This window comes from Cupressus sempervirens, chromosome 3 (assembly GCF_028749045.1).
Source record: "Cupressus sempervirens isolate cs-2001-9-10 chromosome 3, ASM2874904v1, whole genome shotgun sequence".
In the NCBI taxonomy this organism is placed as follows: Eukaryota; Viridiplantae; Streptophyta; class Pinopsida; order Cupressales; family Cupressaceae; genus Cupressus; species Cupressus sempervirens.
In genome coordinates this window covers 259109055-259118939 of record NC_143120.1, presented here as the reverse complement: position 1 = coordinate 259118939, position 9885 = coordinate 259109055, and positions in this window count along the sequence as shown.

Genomic DNA, 9885 nt, shown 5'->3' with positions numbered 1-9885 from the left:
GTATGCATTTCACAACTTCGCCTAATTATTATTTTTTATCAATCCCCTTGGCTATGTGCACCAAGATGGTGTGCAGAAAAATGGACACCAAGAAAAAAAGTCAAAACTACACATAATGTGATCACATTATGTGTACTTTTCATCAAGTTTCAAAATGTGACTTGGCTAATTAATGAGCCAAGAAAATAACATTAAAACGTTTCATCTTAGCCATAACATGATCATATTTTAATTTAGTAATAATGAGATTGCATTATGCATAATATAACGTGATCGCATTACGAAGAACTAAAAGTATTGAAGGGTATGTGGAGGATCATAGTGGACAAAACTATACCCTTAAGTGGCAATGTAAAATTAGAAAATCAAGTTTATGTCAACTTGAGATGCAATTTTGAACTAGTTATGAAGTTTATATTAAAATATTGTAAGAATAGAATATATAGGAAATTAAATGTAGTGTCTAAACTACTAGGTCTTATCTAAAAGTAATTTAATCTGGTCGATCAAAAAATTGTATTTAAATGTAGGAGTACAAAAATGTCAAGACAAAAATAAGAAGTAGGTGTCTGTCTGACCACCTTAATTAGAATCAAATAATAATATTTTTATAAGATTCTAGATATAAGAAGTAGACTCATGCTTAGATGTGACACATATTTTTGGGTATTTTAATTCCAGTAAAATATTTTATTATGAATTTTCTGCTACAACAATTTTAAGGAAAAAAAGCTTGTGTCTGACCACCTTAACTAATTTTTAAAAATATCAATTTATTTTTTAATCACAGTAGGAAAAGCATAGAATGTGACACATCTTTTAGATTTCAAAAATATTTTACAATTTGAAGTTATAATCATTTTTTCAATTAGTATGTAAATCAACACTTTATAGATATCTTCATTTTAAAATAGGTAATGATTACTTATCAAACTCATATTTTGACATCAATTATATAATTGGAAAGTTGAGAACATCTCAAGAAATCTTTTTCATTTTAGGAAATTTGGTTAGATTAAAAGTCATTAGATACCTCTACAAAGTCTAGAGGTCACCTAAATAGGGAAAAATCTTATTTTTTGAGTTGACCAACTAGGCTTCATAATTACCAAGCCTAATCAGATACCCGTTATAACAGATACCCAATATATCAGATACCTGCTATATTTTTGCCCAAATAAATTTGTTTGTTTCTACAATTGAATATAGGGTTCTAGTTACATATAATAAGTACCTATATATTATATATCTAATTATATCATATATATTTATAGTGTATAGTATAAATATTATAATATGTAGTATATGTTATAGCATTATTAAATTATAATATATATTTAATTATAGTATATATTGTATATATTATATTATAGTATATATTATAATATATATTAATTATAGTACACATTATCGTATTTATTGTATTAGAGTATATTATATATTATAGTATAATTTAGATCATATATTATATATTTAATATACTATATTTTTTATACACTGTACATATTTGGTGACAACATATGTTCCTAGGGGTCTCAAACACCTAGGGACATATGTCATTTATTTGAATGGGTACAAAGGACTCATAAGGTATTAAATATGACCCCTAATAATCTATTTCATGATAACATATGTTCCTAATGGTCCTAGTACCCGTGGGGACATATCTAATATGTTTGAATGAGTCCCTATTACCCCTTTTGATCCATGTGTTGATAACATATATTCCTAGAGGTTTTGGGACCCCTAGGTACATATCCCACGTGTTCAAATGGGTCAAAGGGTTTATTGGGTAACATATGACCCCTTTCAACCCATTTGATGACAACATATATTATTAGGGGTCCTAGGACCCCTAGGGACATATATAATATGATTAAATTAGTCGAAAGGAGTCATAGGATACCCTATGACTCATATAATGACAACATATGTTCCTAGAGGTCCTACAACCCATAGTGACCTATCTCATATGTTTGAATGGGTTGATGGGGTAATAGGGTACCTTATGGCACCTTTTAACCCATTTTATGACAACATATGTTCCTAGAGGTCCAAGGACCCCAAGGGACATATCACATATGTTCAAATGGGTTGAAAGGGGTCATAGGATAACCTATGACCCCTTTTGGCCCATTCAATGATAACAAATGTTCTTAGAGGTCCTATGACCCATAGGGACATATCTCATATGTTTAAATTGGTCAAAAGGAGTCATGGGGTACCCTATGACCCCTTTCAACCCATTCAATGATAATGGTTTCATTCATTTGAATGGGCCAAAAGGGAACCCTATGAACATATATTGTCACGTAATGGGTTGAAAGGGGTCATATGATAGTGTATGATCCCTTTCAACCCATTTGAATAAATGAGATATGTTTGGATACATATTGTCATGAAATGGGTTGAAAGGGGTCATAAGATACCCTATGATCCATTTTGACCCATTTGAGTGAATGAGATATGTTTGTAGGGGTCCTTGAAGCTCTAGGAACATATGTTGTCATTGAATGGGTTGAAAGGGGTTATAGGATCCCTAGGGATGTATGTTGTCATGGAATAGATTGAAAGGGGTCATAAGATACCCTATAATACCTTTTGACTCATTTGAACAAATGTGATAAGTCTCTAGGGGTATTTAGACTCCTAGGGGTGTATGTTGTCATAGAATGGGTCAAAAGGGGTCATATGAAACCTTATAACACCTTTCAACCCATTCAAACAAATGAGATATGTCCCTAGGGGTTCTAGGGTACCCTATGACCTCTTTTGACACATTTAAACAAATGTGATATGTCCCTGGGGGTCCTAGGACCCTAGGGATATATGTTGTCATGGAATTGTTGGTGTAAATGTAAATAAGTATTTACTTATTACACTTTACTTAAGTTTACTTAGGTCAATGTATTATTTTATTATTTCTTAGGTAAGACACTTAGGATTTTGCGTACTCTTATGAGCTGTCTTGTTGACAACAGAGTAAGAAACTCTAATTTAGCACATGGTGTCTACAACATTGAAGTTTGCATAATTAACTGAGTTGTCATGTTGACAACATAGTTATTCACACTCTTAATTAAGCACATGGTGTTTACAACATAATTTTATGTGCTACACCTTTGTAGGCTTATCCTCTCATCATTGCACTTACTCCTGTGCTTAATGGAGGATAATCCATTCCTTGTGGGCATGTGCTTGGCTATAAGACTTATCAGTATGTTGATTCCTAGGAATTTTAGAGGCATTCTAGAGGCCTTTATATACAGGCACTCCTAGTGTACTTGAACATGACATTACATCAATTCATTTTGATATTATTATTATGATCATACTTTGGTCTATTCTATGCTTGTGCTTAAGTTCCTTGATCTTGGGTGATTTTTCCCTAAGGCAAATTCTTATATGGTATTAGAGCTGAGGGAATTTCTTTTCACATAGCCATTAGAGATCAATCTTGCTTCACCTATCTGAGGACACCTCGACCTAGATTAGGAATCTACAGTATTGAAGTCATTGGGAGCATCGAGAGCCAAAATGGACCTCATCATTGCATCTAGAACATTGATTTAGTCAAATTTGACTATAAATTTGCCTAACTTAGGCCATAGTCAAATTTGAGGAAATTTTTTTTTGCAAACCGACACTCGAAGGCCTAATTTGCAAATTCGGTATGATCATTAATTAGATCTGCAAGCTTATTTTTCAGATTGGTATTTATTTCCTCTATAATTTCCATCAACTTTTTTGAAGCAATTTTCAAAAAAAAACTCAACCTACTAGGCCTATAGAGAATTTTTTTTTGCAAGAAGCGGGTGGTGAAAACTCGGCCCCTGCAGGGAATATTCCAATTTAATTGGTAGTATACACACATAACAATCACTTTCCAATGGGCAAATTCTTTACAATTTTTGGCCAACCATGAGCTTCCAATCACCGGTGCACAAACCCTTACCTCCGAAAACTTTATTTATTTCATATCCCATGGTTCTTTGTTTTATATAACTCAAAAACTGCATGCATGGTGCATGTGGGACAAAACAATATTCCCCTCGGTGCCCTTTTTTCCACCCATCATCGAATTGTACCTTCTAAACTCTAATAAAACATTTGGAAACAATAAACAATAAACACTAACCATCGGTGCACCCTTTAGATTTTTTGATACTGTCAATTGCTACAATTCCTAACATGAGCCTCCTGCTAGTCTTCCCTCCCTACCGATCATTAAATCTTCCCCACCGTCTTTCAAACCTTTGGCGTCAAGAGCATCAGCTGCACCCTCCATGCAATGCTTCAATAACCAAACACATGGCAACCTACCATATCATAGATGCGAGTCATCTATGCTAGTGATGACTGCCTTTCACCATGCGACATCTATAGACATCATCCACGTCACATCCTCTTGGCCCACCATAGAAAGTCCATGTGGCACAATTAGCAACCACACATGTGGAGTACAAAGATGCAGATAGCCCAGCCTCCATGTCATCCACCAAAGTAGACACCAGCTCAATGACACATGTCTACCATGTGGCAACCCACATAAGTACCTTCTGTACAATGTTTTATGATCTGTACTGCACAGTCAACTATCTATACTACCATTTCTTGAAGGGACTCGATTTTCTAACGAAATTAGAATTTTACTATACTAAATTTGATGGCCATCTGACCATCATTTCCAAGAAAAATAACACTACTATGGTGGCCATTTGACTATCAAATTTAACCTCGTAGGTTGATGCCTAGACCCCTCTACAGATTTATTTTTGATTTGACAATCCAACTTTGGGAGGTCATAACTCAGTCATCTAGACTCCAAATTAGGTGCAATTTTTTTAAATTTTAGGTAGAATTTCCTAAACTTTTTAGTAGTGCTGTTCATTTCTAGTTTCGGTGCATAATTTTTCACAAATTTTATTTTTTGGTGACTATACCTATCCAATCCTACATTTTGCAACTTCAAATGCTCCGTACGGGCTCATCTGGACACATTTTCAAGTTCTATTTTTTTTCTAAATTCTTAATTTTTTGTCTGCTTTCTAGATCCGCAATCAGATTATAGGGCTGTGTGGAAAAAAATATCACTTTCAGACTTAGAGCATTTTCTACATTATATTACTTTGATTACTTTTCAAAATTATTATACATCTGAGCTATAGTGCTTAGTGACAAATTTGAGCCTCAAAAGGTAGTTGTAAATAGCAAAATCAAAAGTCCATTATGTACATTTTGACAAGTGGCCTATTGTACATGCACTACATATAAAGTTTCAAAAGCATCTTTTGGGGGGGTCTTTTAATTGAGTGAATAGGGGGGTGTCTCTTGTGTCTCTCTTTTGTGCTCTTTTTCATTTTCTATATCATGGATTCACCTAAAACTCCACTTCTAACTTCACACAATTATACTACATGGAAAGATATTGTATGGAGTAGATTAACGAAAGAAGGTTTAAATTTATATGTTGATGGTACAATTACCAAACCCACTGATGCTACAACACTAGTTGATTGGAAAATTAAAGATAATCGGTCTTTAGGAATTAGTAGAAGTTGTTTTCATAGAGATCTCTTCTTCCACAACTCTAGCTTTAAGGAAGCTAAGCCTACTTGGGACAAACTTGAAGGGTTGTATGGTAAGGTGGATGAGGAAAAGGGATACCAAATTGAGGATGATTCACTTCTCTTGGATCCTAAGAATTTTGACCACAATTCAAGATTATATCAACAAAGCCAATGAGCTGAGAGCACTAACTGAAGATTGTGGTAATCCCATGAAGGATGATCGATTGATTCATCACATATTGAAGAGGCTACCTTTAGAGTATGCATCTTTTGTTTCGAGTTACAATACTCACAGGTTGACCATGGGAAGTGCCTTCATGAAGCCTACATTTGATGCATTTGCAAAAATGTTGATGTTGGAATAATCCAAGTTGGTAGATATGGGAATTCTCAAGTCATCAAAGACCAAGGCATTGGTGGCTACTAATGAGAACCAATCAAGTCAAAGTGCAAAAAGTTCTACCAACAGAAGTGGAAGCAAAAATCACAATCAGAGACACAACAATCTACCTCCTCACAACAAGGGAATTATTCTTCCAACAAGAAGGGAAACAATGATAAGAAGTACAAACTATTTTGTGCATATTGCAAAAAATTGAACAATGATGAGCAGCATTGCAAGACTAAGAGAATCAATGAGTTGGAAAACCTACTCAAGAAGAACAAAATCATTGTTCCAAATTCTTCCAAGGATTCAAATACACCCACTTTAAAGGGAAAAGGGCAAGCACTTATGGCTAGTTCTAGTTCTTCAATGGAATGGATTCTTGACTCAAGTGCCTCATATCATATGGGTTCTTCAAAAGGAGACTTTTTTCATTGAAGTAGTCTAAGATACCACACATATTTGTAGGAGTTGATACCAAAATGGAAGTTGAAGGGAAAGGAAAAGTTGAGATGGAAAATGGGGAGTTCAAAGAAATTCTCTATGTTCCCAACCTTAGCTCTAATATCCTCTCAATCTACCAAACCACTCACTATAGAGATGACAATAAAGTTGAGTTCCTTCTTGATTTAGTAATGGTGTGTAATCTTAAAGATGATTCATTGGTTGCAATGGCTAAAGTCAATCATCAAAAAAGGCTTTATTCTTTCTCCCACTTTGTGCCTAAGTCTCCTTCACATACCTTGTTGACACAATCTCAATCACAAAGTACATTATGGCATGAGCAGTATGGTCATCTTGCCTTCCGCTATCTTCATCAACTTTTCTCAAAAAATATGGTCAAAGGTCTACCTACAATCAACTTTTCTATGGGTGAATGTTCAAATTGTTCAATGGATATGCATCTAGAAGAGAAGATTGATAAAGGGAAGTCATCAAGAGCATCAATTGCTCTTCAGTTGATTCACATGGTTCTAGTAGGTTCTTTTGTAGTAACATCAGTTAGCAAGGGTCGCTACATTCTCACTTTCATTGATGACTTTTCACACTACACATGGGTTTACTTTCCTTATCACAAGAATGAAGTGTCTCATAAGTTTCTAAACTTCAAGAGTCATGTTGAGAAGCAATCAAGGAAAGCCATCAAAGTTCTTCGTATGGATAATGAAAGTAGATATGTGAACTCAAGACTTAAAGACTTTTGTAAACTTGAGGGTGTTGATCTTTCAAATCCAATAGCATTTGGTTCCCAAAAGACAAGTGTTACAAAAATGAGGATTTGAACTATTAAGTCTATGACAAGTTGTATGATTCAAGCCAAGTCTCTTGATCCATCACTAGAAGTTGAAGCTATAAGTAGTACCAATCACATACTTAATAGGTCTCCACATTATGTCTTAGATGGAAAGACTCCTTTTGAGGCATGGTGTGGTAGAAAACCAATTTTGAAACACTTTAGAGTCTTTGGTTGTCCAACATGGGCAAACATATCTTCAAGGGAATGCAAGGCACCACCACCAAGGCCTTGTACTTTCATCATATATGAAGACAGTGTTAAGGCATATAGACTTATGGATCCTAAGACGTATAAGATTTTTATAGAGAGGAATGTTCATTTTGAGGAAAGTTCACTTAGCTTATCCTCTAATCCTCTTTGCACTTCACACATAGTGGAAACAAATAGTGACAATAGTGATAGTAATTCAACAAATTCAGATATGTGGGATCCTATTGACATATACAAAATGATGTCACTGCATCAGCACATTCCACATGCATATATTGCTACAATGATAAGTCCATGCAAATCAGTACAATAGGGTACACCTAGTCTTCTAGCTCCAGCATCAGAGGATGACTACATAGCAGATATTTCAGGTTTGTTTCTGGAGTCATACATAGTAGATTTGGGAGACATCATTGATGATGTACATCTTCTCTTTAATGAAGAAGATCCTTCTTCAATTGTTGCAAGGGCTCACTCTGACCCTCCTATCCATTCTCTAGATGATCAATTTTCATAGGTTGATATGATTTTGGATCCTTATGTATAGTAGTTGTAGGAGGTCTCTTTATCATTCAAGGAGACACATGATCTTTTGGAATATGTTCTACATCCATTTTTGCTAGATCCAACATTTTTCTTTTCAACAACATTGGAAAGGGGCAATAGACAATATCGACATAGGGACAGTAGAGTAGGTTTTAGAGACACCATTCATCATCAGGATTCTTTCTACACATTGGGGAAGCATCTTATATGTACCTAGGATATTGTTTCTTCCAAAGGGGAGGAACATTATTCAGCAATCATGGATTCGCTTTTACATTGGAGTAGCTATCATTGATCGACATTCTTCATTTGTGGGGGAGGACTATCTTGTCTCCTTTCTACTTCTTCTCTCTTATGGGGAGGGGGGGGGATCTTTTTCTCTTTTGGGATAGTGTTCTTCTAATACTTCTCTATTGTATATACTTGATGTACGTCGTAATGGGGGGTCTTGATTACTCCATCCAGCCATGCATCTTGTTTTTTCATCTCTTTTTTTGGGGGAGGGTTTTTCCCATGAGGTTTTCCCTCTTTCTCTGCTTTCTAAAAGATTTCGTTGCTTTTGTACATGGGTACCTAACATGGCCTAGTTGTCAAGACCCATTATGCATTTTCATTCTAGCTTTCATAAGCTTAAGTGCATTACCCTAAGTTGCACTTAAGGGGGGGTGTTGGTGTAAATAAGTATTTACTTATTACACTTTACTTAAGTTTACTTAGGTCAATGCATTATTTTATTATTTCTTAGGTGAGACACTTAGGAGTTTGGTACTCTTATGAGTTGTCTTGTTGGCAACACATGAGTAAGCAACACTAATTCAGCACATGGTGTCTACAACATAATTTTACGTGCTGCATAGTTTATTCTCTCATCATCACACTTACTTTTGTGCTTAATGTAGGATAATCTACTCCTGGTGGACATGTGCTTGGTTGTAAGACTTATCAGTATGCTAATTCCTAGGCATTCTAGATGTATTCCAAAGGCCTTTATATACAGGCACTCCTAGTGTACTTGAACATGACATTACATCAATTCATTTTGATATTGTTATTCTGATCATACTTTGGTCTATTTTGTGCTTGTGTTTGGGTTCTTTGATCTTGGATAATTTTTCCCTAAGGCAAATACTTACAAGAATAGGTCAAAAGGGGTCATAGGATAGCCTATGACCCCTTTCAATCCATTCAAACAAATGAGATGTGTCCTTAGGGATCCTATGATCCCAAGGGATATATGCTATCTTGGAATGCATTGAAAGATTGCATAGGATACATTGTGACCTTTTTCAACCCATTCAAATGAATGAGATATGTCCCAAGGTGTCTTATGACCTCTAGGGACATATCTTGTCAAGGAATGGGTTGGAAGGTGACATAGGATACCGTATGACCCCTTTCAAATCATTCATATAAATGAGATATATCCCTAGTGGTCCTAGGACCCCTAGGTATGTATGTTGTCATGGAATAGGTCAAAAGGGGTCATAGGATACCTTGTTATGTCCTTTGATCTATTTGAACCAATGAAATATGTCCCTAGGGGTCTTAGGACCCCAAGTGACATATATTGTTATGAAATGGGTCGAAAGAGGTCATATGATACCCTATGACCCCTTTCAACCCATTCAAACAAATGAGATATGTCCCTAGGGGTCATCGGACCCCTAGGGACATATTTTATCATATAATGGATTGAGAGGGGTGATAGGATATCCTATGACCCCTTTTAGCCCATTTGAACAAATGAGATATGCCCCTAGGAACCTTACATATGTATGTTATCATAGAATGAGATGAAATGGGTTATAGGATACCCTATCAACCCTTTTGACCCATTCAAACAAATGAGATATATCCCTAGGGGTCCTAGGACATCT